Source organism: Bubalus kerabau, chromosome 20, assembly GCF_029407905.1.
Source record: "Bubalus kerabau isolate K-KA32 ecotype Philippines breed swamp buffalo chromosome 20, PCC_UOA_SB_1v2, whole genome shotgun sequence".
In the NCBI taxonomy this organism is placed as follows: Eukaryota; Metazoa; Chordata; class Mammalia; order Artiodactyla; family Bovidae; genus Bubalus; species Bubalus kerabau.
The window spans coordinates 53256515-53275528 of NC_073643.1; the positions used below are offsets into that span (position 1 = coordinate 53256515).

At 38.0% G+C, this 19014-nt stretch overlaps 1 protein-coding gene across 1 annotated transcript in view; it reads left to right on the forward strand.

Annotated features, from left to right (window-relative positions):
* Positions 1-9109: 9109 nt before the first annotated feature.
* SPINK8 (serine peptidase inhibitor Kazal type 8 (putative)) overlaps positions 9110-19014 on the forward strand; it is a 38224-nt gene continuing 28319 nt past the window's right edge. Inside the window, exon 1 of the mRNA XM_055557980.1 lies at positions 9110-9191. The gene's annotated coding sequence lies outside the window, so the exon portion shown is untranslated. The remainder of the gene's footprint in view (positions 9192-19014) is intronic.

A 19014-nucleotide genomic window follows, 5' to 3' on the forward strand; every position in this document is an offset into this window, starting at 1 on the left:
ATGGTCCACATCAGAAAAATCTTAAAAAAAATACAAACCTGACAACTACAGGAAGACCTCATTTTTCATTCCACTGAATTAGGTTTATAGGAAAGTGGTATGAAGAGAATGTGGTTTAAAAAGAAACTGTCATAAAGGGGGAAAAATTCTGGCTTAAAGTGAGATAAAAAGAGTCTTATGGTATCTTTTGTATCAGTAATTCTAGTCTTTTGTAAGTCTTTAGGTTTCCCTGAATTATGCCATTTTACTAATTATAAAATGAAAATCTCTGGTTTTTGGTTTATCTAATTCAAGTGAATGAACAAGAACTTGACTAATCGCTACCTTTAATATGAACAAAAGTTCATGTTAGAATTTGTTAGTCTCATATATTGGAGAAGGCAATGGCACCCCACTCCAGTACTCTTGCCTGGAGAATCCCATGGATGGAGGCATCTGGCAGGCTGTGGTCCATGGGGTCGCTAAAGAGTCGGACACAACTGAGCAACTTCACTTTCACTTTTCACTTTCATGCATTGGAGAAGGAAATGGCAAGCCACTCCAGTGTTCTTGCTCGGAGAACCCCAGGGATGGAGGAGCCTGGTGGGATGACGTCTATGGGTCGCACAGAGTCGGACACGACTGAAGTGACTTAGCAGTCTCATATATATAATGAACTTGTCTTCAAATATACTCACATATGGACAAATAACCAATGGGAGGGAAACTTGATGATAAGCTTCCTTCCAGCTCTAATGGTCCAGGACATTGAATGTTACAACTGATTTTCAGGTTGCTTCATGTTCTTACCCTCTATAATGTGGGAGTGATGATCTCAAACCGACTGTGCTTTGGAAGCTCTCTCGTGGTTCCTCTCTCTCTCTCTCTGACTAGCATTTCTGCAATTTCTTAAGGTTTTTTCACTCTCTCAGTCTCCAGCCTATGGCTTCCTATGTTTACACAACAAATATGAATTACATCAACATTGAAAGTAAGCAAGGCATTATCATTTTGTTCATGTATTCTTTTTTTCTTGCCTTTTTCAGAACAAAATCTACATTTTTCAGATAAATATTGATGACCCATGGAGTTTAAGATGAGGTCTCCATAGGACCTTCTCAAGGGACCACTGCCAGATACCAAACAACTTTACAAATTAAATAGACTTTTGGTGTTTTGGGGGGGAGATACACAAATTAGGAAAGTGATTAATTATAGACAATTGGTAAACATTTGTATATTGAATTTCTATAAGGAAAAAAGGCAAAAGCAACCTTAAATTACCTGGAATAGAAAGCGGTTCACATTCGCTCTCTTTCCGCAGGGCGAGGACAACTTTTCTTATGTATGTCACAACATAATCTGAAGGGATTTTGATCATTTTGACATTCCAATACACTGATGACATCATGCTAAGTGGATCTCAAGAATAGGCTATAGGAAGTTCTCTGGAAGATCTGGTAAGATACATGTATACCAGAGGGTAGGATAAACATTTAAGCCCTCCCTTTTTTCACTTCTGAAATATTTAACAGGGTGGCCAACACAGCAATGTATGTCTCCATGCTTAGATCCTTCAAAACCACAGTTACACTGAGGTTGCTGTAGCCATCCGCTCCCCAAAACTTCCTTCATGCTTAATTCAAGAGCTACTTCTATGTAATTTTGTTAATTTTCTTGCAAAAATTTTGGACACAAACATCATTGTTCAGTTGCTAAGTCATGTCCAACTATTAGCAACCCTGTGGACTGCAGCATGCCAGGCTTCCCTGTCTTTCATCACCTCCTGGAGTTTGCTCAAACTCATGTCCATTGAGTCGCTGATGCCATCCAACCATCTCATCCTCTGACATTACCTCTTTGTTAAAATGAAAATGGTGGGAAAAAAAGGTCCTTATTTACTTCTATATCCTTGGTAGCCCGCTTATGCACTGTGTGTGTGTTTCTATTTCACCCTTAATATCACAGTTGCCTGGGTATCTGAGATTTGTGATGAAGTATATGGAACTACCATTCAGGGAAATTAATCTCTCAAAAGAACCATTAATCTATCTGGAAAGTGGAATCACATTCTCCATACTCATTTATTACATCTGAGAATATCTACTTCCTATCACTAGAAATCTCCAGAGTGTTTCTCTTCTAATTAATTGTGACAGTCTCTTTGGGCATTTTCATTAACCACCAGTAATTGTTTATAATAATTAAGAGGGTGAACAAACTTTTTTCTGTCAATTAACATGATATCCCCTTAACGCCTCTGTCATTCCTGCTGCGGATAACATGATAGTCACAGGAAATGGAAGGAGATGAGATCAGAGGTTCCCGGAGTTATAACCCTGAGTGTGGTGCTCCTTGCCACATACACAGAGACTGTCATCCCGAGCCACTGTTCTGGCATCAGCCGTCCGTTAGGTGAGTATTCACAGATCTCAGGTGAAAGGAACACTTAGAAAAGAGAGGCAAACCAGGCTGTCCAATGGGCAGGGGATGGGTAACAATTGTTTTCTGAGACTTTCAAAGACCTGGTCTACCCTCTTCTCAGTCAGCCTATGATACCACTTACTTTGTCTTCCAGCAAAAATGTGGGCTGAATTTATCTACCTCTTCTGTCTTCTGTCTGATGAAAGTATTTACACTTCTAATTTCCATCTGCAAAGTAAATATTGTAACACACACACACATCTCAAGATATGTAAATAGTTCAGATGAGACAATCAAAATGATTATCACATGGATTATATTTCATATATATATAAATATTTTTTGGCCAAGCCACAGGGCATGCATCCTGACCAGGGGTCAAACCCACGCCCGCTGCAGAGGAAGTGCAGAGTTTTAACCACTGGACCACCAGGGAAGAAATCTCTTATTTTATTTATTTTTTATGTTTTTCATGTATGTTTGTACCTACCTTCCCTCTGGGCTCTGGTTGGATGAGCCTCAATGTATTTTTAAAAACGAGAACAGGATTCATTTGGGTCCCTGTTGTAATAGGTTTACAACACTATTTGTGTCCTCTTCCATTAAATATTTGTTGGCTTGAGAAAGGAGCAGTCACTGTTAAGTGAGAGCATGTTGGACACCATAAAATACTGCGAGGGAACTGCTTAGAGAAGAAAGCAAACTGAACATTTGCTGATAGTGTCAGAGCTGTTGCCATTGTTTTCATAAAGTATATAAAGCTGAGGGGCTTCCCACTCATAACTGGTCTTTTGTGTGACTCCTTATGCCATCACGAGCTTCCTCAGTGGCACAGTGGTAAAGAACCCACCTGCCAATGCGGGAAATGCAGGGTTGATCCCTGGGTCTGGAAGATCCCCTGGTGAAGGAAATGGCGAACTGCTCCAGTATTTTTGCCCAGAGAATCCCAAGGACAGAGGAGACTGGCGGGCTACAGTCCATGGGGTGGCAAAGAAATAGATGTGACTGAGAGACTAAACTTTAAACTTAACTATCCCTTCACACATCCAGAATGTGATCTTGTCATCCTCTCTGAGTCCTAAGGGAACTTTCTAAGATATTGCAACATAAAAAGTGCCACAGCAAAGTGACCAGCGTGCGCTGATTGCACAAGAAATTTGTCAAGTTTTAGAGACTGATAAATAACATAGATAGATTTTGGGGAGACTGTCTCCTTGATTTCTAATCAAATCTAGAGGCTGTATGGAAAACAATAAATTCATCCAGGCCTCATCTGGGCTGGTATTTATTCTGCTCCATGCTTTCTCTCTTAACCTACTAACACCTCAGCTCTCAACATCTGTGACTTACTGTTTTAGACAGTTTATATGGGGAGGCATTCTCTCTCATTTAATGATCACTCTCTGATTTTGTTAAACTTTCAATTTTTCTGTTTCAGATTCCTGTCTACACCTTTATTGCTTGTATATTTTTCTTCAACTCCTTTTCTCTTATTCAAGGACTGCTACCCTGGTTTCTCTTTCCAACACAGATCCTTCTATAGATCCCTCTCAGGAGAAGGCGATGGCACCCCACTCCAGTTACTCTTGCCTGGAAGATCCCATGGACGGAGGAGCCTGGGAGGCTGCAGTCCATGGGGTCGCGAAGAGTCGGACACGACTGAGCGACTTCACTTTCACTTTTCACTTTCATGCATTGGAGAAGGAAATGGCAACCCACTCCAGCGTTCTTGCCTGGAGAATCCCAGGGATAGGGGAGCCTGGTGGGCTGCTGTCTATGGGGTCGCACAGAGTTGGACACGACTGAAGCGACTTAGCAGCAGTAGCAGCATAGATCCCTCTTACACTTTTTAGATATTATTATTTTAATTTGTCATTATTCATTAGTCTTTCATCTATTGTTACTCAAGCATTGATTCCACAAGGAAAAAAAATCCTTCAATATAAACATATAATGAAAACCTCTCTTTTACAAAAAAAAAAAACAAGGCTTCTTAATATTCTGATTCTAGCTCTATCATGAGCCTCTCAAGTGGCTCCAATTATCCATTTGCTTACTTTCCCCTCTCTCTCCTCTCCAACCCTCTTATCTACTTGTCTTCAAATATCGTGAAATATACTATCTTTCTATCATATGGCAAAATCTAGACTTCCATACCTCTGTACTCTACCTCTCCACACAATGATTTTTCTAATTCAGATTTTCTCATCGTGTTACATATTTCATCTGTTTTGGGAATGAAATCATGTATTTCAATAAGCACACACATTTGGGCATTCTGTATCTATCTGAACTCTTGATGAGAACTTAGGAAGAACAGACTATTCTGCAGGATGGGTTAGACTTGGCAAGTAAGTAAGTAGTTAAGTGGTCCTTAACTACTTGAATTTTGTTAGGCTAATCTTCTAAGGATGTGTGTTTGCCGTTCAACACTGACTCTAATTAAAGTTGCATTTTAAAATATTTTAGAAATCTAAATTTTCCTGTGCCATCTTCTACAAAATGTTTCTTTTTACACACAAATATTATGAGCAATATTATAATTTTTCTGTTTTCATTGAAAGGAATAAAATCTTTGAGTTCCCATACTCTGATGGCACTTGCTGGGAGAATTTTGCTTGTTTCTCTATGTTTCACAGCTTGATATAGTTAAAGTGAAAGTCACTCAGTTGTGTCCGACTCTTTGCAACCCCATGGACTGTATAGATCACGGAATTCTCCAGCCACAATACTGGAGTGGGTAGCTGTTCCCTTCTTCAGGGGACCTCCCCAACCCAGAGATTGAACCCAGGTCTCCTGCATTGCAGGCGGATTCTTTATCAGCCAAGCCACAGAGAAGCCCAAGAATACTGGAGTGGGTAGCCTATCCCTTCTCCAGTGGATCTTCCTGACTCAGGAATTGAACCAGGGTCTCCTGCATTGCAGGTGGATTCTTTACCAACTGAGCTATAGAACCTGCCCATTTTTCTTTCTTTAGTACATATTGAACATGTAACCATGTAAGTCTGGAAACTTCAGAGATTTAAATGATCCCTTTTAATAGTTTTTTATTGTTATTTATTCCTATACATATATATTTTTACCCTTTTTATTTTTGTTATCCTTACATTTCTATTCTTCGTAAGTTCCTTCAGGCTACAGGTGGTTTTCACAAGTTGACTGGTGATTATTTCCCTGAATCACCCACCCACCGGCTACCAAGTTGGAATGACAACCACTTATCATGTAATGAAGCCTGAAAGAAGGCTTTTTTTTTTTTTTCCCCTGGACCATGCCATCACCTTGGGATCTTTTAAAGTTCCCCAATTAGAGATTGAACCCCAGCCCTTGGCAGTGAGAGCATGGAGTCCTAAGAACTGGACTGCCAGGGAATTCCTAGCAGAGGCTGTTTTGTGACCTAACGGGTCTATTTCTAATGCTTGGTTTATTAAAATATCCCATATATACATATCCATATACTTCTGGATATGTAAAGTGTGTTTTCTGTGCTTTGGTTGGGCATTACCCACGTCCCCCAGCTTCATGGAAGTGTTTGAAGTCTGCTGTGACTCAGTTTTCCCGTCCTCTTGGCTGAGGTCCGGAGCTTCCTCAGCTGCTGTCTGCTCCAAACAGCCTCTGGTGCACCTCCTACAGCTGACTCACGTGCGTCCTGTCTGACACACTGTCCCCTACGGGATACTGAACGAGTCAGCTCCTGCCCAAGCCATCTGCTCTCTTAATTTTCTTAAAAGAGAAAATGCCCATTATTGGACTCTCACCTTTGCTTTATTCATTTGTTTTCTTATTCCTGCAACAAAAACATGCTGCCCTGATGCCTATAAATTTATAATTCATTTTCAAAATTTGTGGAGTGTTGGTTTATAAAAATCTATTCATTTCTTTATATTTACTTTGTATTCATACTCTGATTGGACTGTATTAATTTTAAGCATTTTTATATAATTTTGTTTTAAAAGACAATGACATTTACTTATCACTCATAAGTAAATGTTTTACTTGGTTTCTTTTATTGTTCATTCCTCTTTTTTTTCTCTTCTCACATAGGCTAGATCAGAAAAATAATTTTAAAAGTGCAGTGATAATTGCCATTTAAGATTTATTTCTGCCTAAAAGGTAAATTATCATTTCTATTATCTATTATCACAAGATAATAGTTCTACTATCATTTCTATTATCACAAGATCTATGTAGTTTGTGAATAAATGCTGTTTATTTCTGGGTTATTATGCTTTTAATATTCAATTAAATATAACTTCCTAACATCTGTTTTGATTTCTTATGATTATTTAATAGTGAAATTTAAATTAAATTCACTCATTTAATACTGAAATGGGTTATATTATAAATCTTGAATATACAAGATAAATAAAAAACAATGCTAATAGAAGAAATAGAATAGTTAATAAAGAATTAAGAAGTATTTCCTTATACTTATAAAAAACTGACATATAAAAAATGAGATTTCATTTATAATAAAATATGTTAATTTGATAGCTTGATCATAACTTTCTGTGTATGTAAATATTAAAAAATACTCTTCTTACACCATACTTAAAACTGAGCTTAAATATTTAAATAAAAGGTATGTGAATTAGAAATATTCAGATAGCTTAAATATTTAAATTAAAAAAATAAAGCAATATAATTTTGGAAAAAATATCTACACAACTACATCTAAAATTTAGGGGCAGGGATAACTATATCAAACAAGACAAGAAAGCAGAAACTATGTAATAATAAATGGAATTATTTGATTTAATACAAAGTAAATGTATGTATGATAATATATTCTACAAACACAATTAATACATAAATAATCAATTTAGTAAGAATGTACTCTGCAGATTACAAAATTTGATTAGGTATATAGTTAGAATAACTTATGAAATTTTGAGAAAAGACTAAGGGGATAATGAGGAATGGATATGATTAGTCAATTCACAAAAAATATCCCCAAAGACACAAACTTAAAGAAAAATATTCAAATTCACTTGAGCAAAGAAATTCAATTAAAGTAACAATGCAATATTACTTTCTACTCATCAAACAGGGGGAGGTGAAATTACTAATGTTGGTGGAAATTAAGGAGACTGGCATGCTCCTACCTTGCTGATGGAATTCTAACTTGTTTCCATATACCTGGAAAATCAGTATCATCACTGCCTTCCTTTTTCTCCCTCTCTTCATTCTCTCCCTCCTTCCCTCCTCTACAGCAGCATTTACTCCTGTCAATTTATGCTGTAAGAATAAAAGAAGAAGAAGTTTACTACATAGCTGCAACATCTAGGTTCTTATAGGCTCAGTAAAAATATAATGAAGCTGATTATATTAGAGACTGTGGGTGTAAAAGTTTAAAGAAAGACCAAGAGCCAATAAAAATCTCAGCTCTGCTACTCATCAGATATGTGAATACTGGCAATTATTTAATCTGATACTATTTCATTTTCCTTATCAGTGAAACAGGATAACAAGACACCTAATTCATAAATCTGTTTTTATAATTAAATCAGATTATTTGCATAAAGCATTTAAAACAGTACCTAGCTGGGAATTCACTGGTGGTCCAGGAGTTAAGACTTTATGCTTCCACTGCAGGAGGCACGGGTACCTTCCATGGTCTGGAAACTAAGATCCTGCAAACTGCATGATGTGGCCCCCCCCAAAAAAGTAAATAATAATAGTACCTAGGAAATAGTAATCAAAATATGTGTCCATTATTGTCCTCATTTTCTGCATTGACAGAATGATTGGAAATTTTGTAGTAAACATCAAAAGGGGAATACCTGTGTCATGAAATATGTAGGCACTAAAAAATGTCTTAGAACTATAAGAGATGAGTTAGTAGGATTTTCATAGTAAATGCAATAAAATATACATAAATGACCATTTTATTTTAAAACCCTGTAAAAATTCCTAGTATATATGTATTTTTATACTTAGGGATATGAATACGTCTGTGTGTGATTGTACATATGCATGTATATAAAATATACAAGAAAATAACTTGCAATTTTTATGTGTATGTACTGTGCTGTAAGGGCTTCCCAGGTGGCGCTGGTGGTAAAGAACCCTCCTGCCAATGCAGGAGACATAAGAGATGCAAGTTCGATCTCTGGGTCAGGAAGATCCTCTGAAGGAAGGCATGGCACTATTCTTGCCTGGAGAATCCGGTGGACAAAGGAGCCTGGTGGACTACAGTCCAAAGGGTCGCAAAGAGTCAGACACAAGCGACTTAGCATGCATGCACTGCGTTGGAAATATGATTTATGGGGAAGAGTTGGTGTGGGTAGAATATGCGGATATTAAGTAGTGTATTATTCTTAAAGATTCTGGAGTTGGGATAAGCATTGGATTTCATTTGCAATGTAACTGACGTCAATCTTTTGTTTTCTCTAAAGATAACTCTGAGTATGCATAGAATTGCCATTCCCAGTCACTGACAGAATGGATTATATTGACCTGACATTGAGGGTTTTCTTCTTGTCTCAGACTGGCATTGGACTTTTGGGGAATTCCTTCTCTTTTCTTTCTATTTTCACTTTTCACTCTGGAGACAGGGTGAGACCTTCAGACCACATACTCAAACATATATTCTTAGCCAACTCTTTAGTCCTTCTCTCTAAGGGGATCCCCCAGACAATGATATCTTTTGGGTGGAACAATTTTCTGGAAGATCATGGATGTAAATTTTTGTTTTATATTCACAGAGTGGCCCGGGAAGTTTGTCTCTCTTCCACTTGCCTCCTGAGTATCTTCCAGGCCATCACCATCATCCCCAGTAAATCCAGGTGGGCTGAGCTCAAAGCCAGGGTCCCAAAGTATATTGGGCCTTTGTGTTTCCTTTGCTGGGTGGTGCTGTTTTTGGGAAACATTCTGGTTCCTCTGAAAGTGACTGGCCCAAAGAGGATAAGAAACATCACTCTGAGCAGTTTTGGATACTGTTTTGGTTCTCTTCTTCATCCCATCACCTCCTCACTCTATGCTGTCATTCACGCGTTCATTGACATGATGTGTTTGGGGCTCTTGGTCTGGACCAGTAGTTCCATGGTGCTTTATCTCTACACCCACAGACAGCAAGTGAAATATATTCACAGCTCTAGGCACATCTCCAGGCTCTCTCCAGAGAAAAAGGCTACCCAGAATATTCTGATTCTTGTGTGCGCCTTTGTCTTGTTTTTCACACTTTCTTCTATCTCCTCGATCTATATGGCTGTGTATAACTTTCCAGATTGGTGGCTGATTAACGCAAATGTATTTCTAGATGCATGTTTCCCAACATTTTGCCCGTTTGTGTTCATTAGTGGTCATATCCATATTTCCAAGCTTTGCTTTGTCTTCTGTGAAAGAAATTAAATATCCCATAAATTTCACATAATAATATGAATCTCTTGACTTATATGTAATATGAGTATGAGTTTATTTATTCTTTATATAAAGATATGTGGATATCTATATGTTTTCACAGATAAATATTTCAACCACTATTAAATGCAAATACCCATGCTGCGGGCACTAGTGCACGAATAAGAAGCACTCACCATTATAGAACTTTAGGCCTGGGGTTTCGGGAGGTGATTCCGGAGGCAGAGGGGAAATGACACGTTTTGGAAGCAAAAGAAATGGAAGTTACCTGTTGCTTGCATGGTTTACCTGCTCTGCTGAGTCTCAGGCATCAGCTGAGTTTAGGCAATTGTTACAACACTATCAACATACTTGAGCTAACTGACATTTATAAAACACTCCACCCATCAAAAACAGAGTATATACATTATTTTCAAGGAAATACAAAACATTTAGCAATATGGGCTATCTACTGGTACATAAAACGATTTTCAAGAAACTCAAAAGTACAAAAGTCATAAGGGAGGAGGGAGGAGGGTTCAGGATGGGGAACACATGTATACCTGTGGCGGATTCATTTTGATATTTGGCAAATCTAATACAGTTATGTAAAGTTTAAAAATAAAATAAAATTAAAAAAAAAATAAATAAAAATTAAAAAAAAAAAAAAAAAAAAAAAAAAAAAAGTCATACAAAGCATGTTTTCTGACCACACTAGATTTAAACCTGAGATCAATAAAAGAAATATATTTGCAAGCCAAAAGAACACGGATTAAAGAAGAATTTAAACATTGATGAGTTGAAGAAGAAATTAAAAAGGAAATTAGAAGCTAAATTAAACTGAATGGGGCTTCCCTGGTGGCTCAGTTGTTAAGAATCTGATTGCCCATGCAGGAGACACAGTTTTGATCCTTGATCCAGGAGGACCCCAAATGCCACAGAGCAAGTAAGCCCATGCACCGCAACTATTGAGCCTGTGCTCTACAGCCTGGGAGCTACAATGCCTGAAGCCCAAATGCCCTAGAGCTGTGCTCTGCAACAAGAGAAGCCACCACAATGAGAAGTTCACACACTGCAATGAAGAGTCGCCCCCACTCACTGCAACTAGAGAGAAGCTGTGCAGCAACTAAGACCCTGCACAGCCAGCCAAAAATAAATATTTTTTAAAAACCAAATGAAAATGAATATATTTGTGGTAGGCTGATACTCCCCCACCCCCCACAAAGACAGCCATGTCTTAATCCCTAGAACCTCTAGTGTTGCCTTATTTGGAAAAAAGGATCTTTATACATGTGATTAATTAAGAATTTTGAGATAAGTATAGTATCCTGGATCATGCAGATGGGCCCTTGTATTAGTTTCTTGGGATGCTGTAACAAATTACCACAAGTTGCATATCTTAAACAACAGAAATTTGCCTCACAGTTCTGGAGACTAGACATCTTAAATCAAGGTGTTGGGTATAAGACCAATAAACAAAACCAGTTGTGCTTTTTGCACAAATAATGAACAATTTGAAAAGGAAATAAAACAATTCCATTTCAGTTCAGTTCAGTCGCTCAGTCGTGTCCAACTCTTTGCGACCCCATGAATCGCAGCACGCCAGGCCTCCCTGTCCATCACCAACTCCCGGAGTCCACCCAAACCCATGTCCATTGAGTCAGTACTAAAGGCCTATTTATAGCAGTTCCTTCACCCAGTATATCATGTCCAGCTATTAAGAAAAAAATGACAAGGCATACCAAATGCAAACCCCCACAGTTTGAAGAGAGAGAGCAGGCATCATGACCACTGTCAAATATGGCAGGGATGTTGGAATTATCAGACCAGGAATTCAGTACAACTATGATTCATATGCTAATGGAACCAACAGACAAAGTAGATTACATGCAAGAACATATAGGCAATGTAAGCAAAGAGGTGGATATTCCAAGAAAGAAATGAAGATAAATGTTCGAGATCAAAAATACTGTAACATAAATGAAGACTACCTCAGTAGATTTGACCTGGCTGAAGAAAGACTCTCTGAGCTTGATGATATCTCAATAGAAATCTCCAAAACTGAAAAGCAAGCAGAAAAGAGATTAGGGGAGAAAAAAAAAAAGACTAGAATATCCAAGAACTGTGGGACAACTACAAAGGGTGTGTTATATGTGCAATGTGAGTAACAGAAGGAGAAAAAAAAAAAAAAAGAAACAGAAGAAATATTTGATGCAATAATGACTGAGAATGTCTCCCAAGTTAATGTCAGACACCAAATCACAGATCCAGGAAACTCAGAGAACACCAACCAGGATAAATGACAAAAAAGAAAAAAAACAATAACAAAACTAAATGTAGGCATATCATTTCAAGCTACAGAAAAATCAAAGATTAAAAAATATCCTGAAGAAGCAATGAAAAAAAGCTTACCTACTGCAGAGCAACGGTAAGAATTATATCCAGTTTCTCAGAAACCACACAAATAAAAAGAATATGGAGTGAAATATTTTAAATGCTGAGAGAAAAAAACCCCCACTAACCTGGAATTTTGCATCCTCCAAAATTGTGCTTCAAAAATGAAGGAGAAATACACATTTTTTCTTAGAAAAAATAAGGGAATTTGTTGCCAGAGGAGCCTGGTAGGCTGCAGTCCATGGGGTCATAAAGAGTCGGACACGACTGAGCGACTTCACTTTCACTTTCACTTTCATGCATCGGAGAAGGAAATGGCAACCCACTCCAGTGTTCTTGCCTGGAGAATCCCAGGGACGGGGGGGCCTAGTGGGCTTCTGTCTATGGGGTCACACAGAATCGGACACGACTGAAGTGACTTACAGTAGACTTGTCTTGCCAGAAATGTCAAAATAAGTTCTTCAGAGAGAAGGAAAATGATACAAGTCAGAATCTACATAAAGAAAGGAAGAAATCAGAGAGGGGATAATTGAAATTTGATTTTCCTTGTTCTTAACTCATGTAACAGATAACAGCCTGTCCAAACTAATAATAGCAACAGTGCATCTAATTATTATAACATGTATAAGTTAAATGAATGACAGCAATGATACTAGGGAGGGGGAGGAATTAGGAACATTAGGTTACTACATGTACTTGTAGTACCCATGAAGTAGTATACTGTTATCTGAAAGTAGTTGTAAATGTATATTGCAAACACTAGGATGACCAATAAAAGAAAAAGAAATATAATTGATGGTGGAGAGCTCTGACAAAACGTGGCCCAGTGGAGAAGGGAATGGCAAACCACTTCAGTATTCTTGCCTTGAGAACCCCATGAACAGTATGAAAAGGCAAAAAGATAGGACACGGAAAGATAAACTCCCCAGGTAGGTGCCTAATATACTACTGAAGATCAGTGGGGAAATAACTCCAGAAAGAATGAAGAGATGGAGCCAAAGCAAAAACAATACCCAGCTGTGGATGTGACTCGTGATGGAAGTAAAGTCCGATGCTGTAAAGAGCAATATTGCATAGGAACCATGAATCAAGGAAAATTAGAAGTGGTCAAACAGGACATGGCAAGAGTGAACATAGACATTTTAGAAATCAGCAAAATAAAATGGACTGGAATGCGTGAATTTAACTCAAATGACCATTATATATACTACTGTGGGCAAGAATCCCTTAGACTAAAGGGAGTAGCCCTCATAGTCAACAAGAGTCCAAAATGCAATCTTGATGCAATCTCAAAAACAACAGAGTGATCTCTGTTCATTTCCACGGCAAACCATTCAATATCACAGTAATCCAAGTCTATGCCCCAACCAGTAATGTTGAAGAAACTGAAGTTGAACGGTTCTATGAAGACCTACAAGAACTTCTCGAACTAACACCCAAAAAAGATGCCCTTTTCATTATAGGGGACTGGAATGCAAAAGTAGGAAGTCAAGAAACACCTGGAGTAACAGTCCAGTTTGGTCTTGGAGTATAAAATGAAGCATGGCAAAGGCCAACAGAATTTTGCTAAGAGAACTCACTGGTCATAGCAAACACCCTCTTCCAACAACACAAGAGAAGACTCTACACATGGACATCACCAGGTGGTCAACACCGAAATTAGATTGATTATATTCTTTGCAGCCAAAGATGGAGAAGCTCTATACAGTCAGCAAAAACAAGACCGGGAGCTGACTGTGGCTCAGATCATGAACTTCTTATCGCCAAATTTAGACTTGAATTGAAGAAAGTAGGGAAAACTCTAGATCATATGGGTATGACCTAAATAAAATCCCTTATGATTATACAGTGGAAGTGACAAATACATGCAAGGCATTGGATCTGACAGACAGAGTGCCTGAAGAACTACGGACGGAGATTCATGACATTGCACAGGAGGCAGTGATCAAGACCATCCCCAAGAAAAAGAAATGCAAAAAGGCAAAATGGTTGTCTGAGGAGGCCCTACAAATAGCTGAGAAAAGAAGAGAAGCTAAAGGCAAGGGAGAAAAGGAACGATATACCCATCTGAATGCAGAGTTCCAAAGAATAGCAAGGAGAGATAAGAAAGTCTTCCTCAGTGATCAGTGCAAAGAAATAGAGGAAATAATAGAATGGGAAAGACTAGAGATCTCTTCAAGAAAATTAGAGATACCAAGGGAACATTTCATGCAAAGATGGGTACAATAAAGGACAGAAATGGTATGGACCTAACAGAAGCAGAAGATATTCAGAAGAGGTGGCAAGAATACACAGAAGAACTATACAAAAAAGATCTTCATGACCCAGATAATCACAATGGTGTGATCACTCACTTAGAGCCAGACATCTTAGAATGTGAACTAAAGTGGGCCTTAGGAAGCATCACTATGAACAAAGCTAGTGGAGGTGATGGAATTCCAGTTGAGCTATCTCAAATCCTAAAAGATGATGTTGTGAAAGTGCTGCACTCAATATACCAGCACATTTGGAAAACTCAGCAGTGGCCACAGGACTGGAAAAGGTCAGTTTTCATTCCAATCCCAAAGAAAGGCAATGCCAAAGTATGTTCAAACTACCACACAATTGCACTCATTTCACACACTTCCAAAGTAATGCTCAAAATTCTCCAAGTGAGGTTTCAATAGTACATGAACCATGAACTTCAGGTGTTGAAGCTGGTTTTAGAAAAGGCAGAGGAACCAGAGATCAAATTGCCAACATCTGTTGGATCACTGAAAAAGCAAGAGAGTTCCAGAAAAACATCTACTTCTGCTTTATTGACTATGCCAAAGCCTTTGACTGTGTGGATCACAACAAACTGTGAAAAATTCTTCAAGAGATGGGAATACCAGGCCACCTTACCTGCCTCCTGAGAAATCTGTATGCAGGTCAAGAAGAAACAGTTAGAACTGGACATGGAACAACAGGTTAATTCCAAATCGGGAAAGGAGTACGTCAAGGCTGTATACTGTTACCCTGCTTATTTAACTTATATGCAGATTACATTATGCAAAATTCCGGGCTGGATGAAGCACAAGCTGGAATCAAGATTGCTGGGAGAAATATCAATAAGTTCAGATATGCAGATGACACCACCCTTATGGCAGAAAGAGAAGAAAAACTAAAGAGCCTCTTGATGAAAGTGAAAGTGGAGAGTGAAAAAGTTGGCTTAAAACTCAACATTCAGAAAACTAAGATCATGGCATCCGGTCCCATCACTTCATTGCAAATAGATGGGGAAACAATGGAAACAGTGAGAGACTTAATTTTTGGGGGCTCCCAAATCACTGCAGATGGTGACTGCAGCCATGAAATTAAAAGATGCTTGCTCCTTGGAAGAAAAGTTATGACCAACCTAGAGAGCATATTAAAAAGTAGAGACATTACTTTGCCCACAAAGGTTTGTCTAGTCAAAGCTATGGTTTTTCCAGTAGTCATGTACGGATGTGAGAGTTGGATCATAAAGAAAGCTGAGTGCTGAAAAATTGATGCTTTTGGACTGTGGTGTTGGAGAAGACTCTTGAGAGTCCCTTGGACTGCAAGGAGATCCAACCTGTCCATCCTAAAGGAAATCAGTCCTGAATATTCATTGGAAGGACTGATGCTGAAGCTGAAACTCCAATACTTTGGCCACCAGATGCGAAGAAATGACTCATTTGCAAAGACCCTGATGCTGGGAAAGATTGAAGGCAGGAGGAGATGGGGACAACAGAGGATGAGATGATTGGATGGCATTACCCATTCGATGGACATGAGTTTGAGTAAACTCCGGGAGTTGGTGATGGAGAGGTAAGCCTGGTATGCTGCAGTCCACAGGGTTGCAAAGAGTCAGACACGACTGAGCCACTGAACTGAACTCAACTGAAGGTAAGAAAGAAAACAGAATTTATAAAGTGCCCACTTAAAACCACTACAGGCCAAAAAAGAGTGAAAGACAAAAATAAGAATAAACAAGAGCAACAAATACTAAGTAAAAAATATGGGAGATATTAATCTAACTATTCCAACAATCACTTTAAACATCAACCATCTACTGTACTTCAGAAAAAAGTATACGACACTGATAAAAGAAATCAAAGATGACCCCAACAGATGGAAAGCCATACCGTGTTCTTAGACTGGAAGAATCAGTATTGTCAAAATGACTATGCCACCCAAGGCAATCAACAGATTCAATGCAATTCCTATAAAATTACCAATGGCATTTTTCACAGAACTAGAATGAAAAAATCTTAAAATTTGTGTGGAGACACAAAAGACCCCATATAGCCAAAACAATCTTGAGAAAGAAAAAAGGAGTTGGAGGAATCAGATTCCCTGATTTAGACTATACTACAAAGGTATAATCATCAAAACAGTATGGTACTGACACAAAAATAGAAATATAGATAAATGTAACAAGATAGAAAGCCCATAAATAAACCCATGAACCTATGGTCAATTAATCTATGATGAAGGAGGCAAGACTATACAATGGAAGAAAGACAACCTCTTCAGTAAAAAGTGTTGGCAAAAATGGACAGCTACATGTTAAGAAATGATATTAGAACATTTTTAACACCATACAAAAAAATAAATTCAAAATAGATTAAAGAAGTAAAAGTAAAACTTGATATTATAAAATTCTTAAGTTTAGAGGAAAGCATAAGCAGAACCCTCTCTGACATAAATCACAGCAAGATCTTTTTCAATTCATCTCTCAGGTAATTGAAATAAAAACAAAGATAAACAAATTGGACCTAAATAAACTCAAAAGCTTTTGCACAAAAAAGAAAACCACAAACAAAACAAAAAAACAAGCTGAAGAATCAGAGAAAATATTTGCAAATGATGAGACCAACAAATGGAGACCAAGTCTCCAAAATTTACAAACAGTTCATGTGGACTAATATCTTCATAACAAAAAAACCCAATCAAAAATTGGGCAGAAGACCTAAATAGACATTTCTCTCTCTCTCTCTCACACACACACACACACACACACACACACAAAGACATACAAACGGCCAAAAGGCACATGAAAAGATGTCCAATATCACTAATTATTAGAGAAATACAAATCAAAACTACAGTGAGATATCACCTCACTCCAGTCAGACTGGCCATCATCAAAAAATCCACAGACAATAAATGGTGGAGAGGGTGTGGAGAGAAGGGAACCTTCCTACACTATTGATGGGAATGTAAATTGGTACAGCCACTGTGGAGAACAGTATGGAGGTTCCTTAAACTAAAAAGAGAGCTATCATATGATCCTACAATCCCACTCTTGGGCATATATCCAGAGAAAAACATGCTCCTGAAGGATATATGCACTCCACTGTTTACAGCTGCTCTGTTTACAGTAGCCATGGCATGGAAGCAACCTAAGTGTCCACTGACAGAGGAATAAATAAAGAAGATGTGGTACATATATATCATGGAATTTTAGTCATTAAAAAGAATGAAATACTTCCATTTGCAGCAACATGGATGGACCTAGAGATTGTCACACTGAGTGAAGTCAGTGAGACAAAGACAAATATTGTGTGATATCACTTACATGTAGAATCTAAGAAATGACACAAATGAACTTATTTACAAAGTAGAAACAGACTTACAGACTTAGAGAATGAATTTATGGTTACCAGGGCAAAGTGTGGGGGGAAGGATAGTTAGGGAGTTTGGGACTGACCTGCTATGTCAGTCCCAAACACTGCTCTGTTTAAAATGGATAAACAACAAGGACCTATTGTATAGCACATGGAACTCTACTCAATGTTATGTGTCAGCCTGGATGGGAGAGGGGTTTGGGAGAGAATGGATACGTGTATGTGTATAGCTGAGTCCCTTTGCTGTTCACCTGAAACTACCACAACATTGTTAACCTGCTATACCCCAACACAAAATAAAAAGTTTAAAGTTTGAAAAATAAAATGGATAACCAACAAAGGACCTACTGTATAGCACAGGGAACTCTGGTCAATATTATCTAACAATCTAAATAGGAAAATAATTTTAAAAAGAATGGATACATGTATATGTATAACTGAGTCTCTTTGCTGTATACCTAAAACTAACAAAACATTGTCAATTAACTATAGTCCAATATAAAATAAAAAGTTTTAAAAAAATCAATCTAAATGTACTAATTAAAGACAGAGATTGTCAGAGTGGGTCAAAAACAAGATCCAACTAAATGTTGTCTATAAGAAATCACTTTAAATATAAAGACACATATAGGTTAAAAATAAATGGATAGAGAAAGATGTGCCATATTAACACTAACAGAAAGACAGCAAGAGGCACTATATTAATTTCAGACAGAGCAGACTTCAGAACAAGGAAAGTTATCAGGGATAAAGAGGAATATGATGATAAAAAGGGTCAATTCACCAGGAAGACATAATGACCCCTAATGTGTTTGCACTTAACAGAGCCTCACTTTTGCTGAGTGTTTTACAGTGCTCAAATTGCTCTAAAATTAAAATTAAAAATAGTAAAGAATCACAATGAGATATCACTATCCACCTACAAAGATGGCTAAAATGAATATGACTGAGAACATCAAATATTGAGGAGCAGTTCCCAGGTGGCGCTAGTGATAAAGAACCCACCTGCCAATGCAGGTGACATAAGAAATGTGGGTTCAATCCCTGGGTTGGGAAGATCCCTTGGAGGAGGGCATAATAACCTACTCCAGAATTCTTAGAACCCCATGCACAGAGGAGTCTGGCAGGTTATAGTCCATAGGGTCTCACAGAGTCAGATACAACTGAAGCAACTTAGCATGCATTAGAACATCAAATATTGAGGTGCAGTTTGAATATCCAGCTATGTAGTACACAGCGGCATTGATAGACAGCGTCTTGCTTC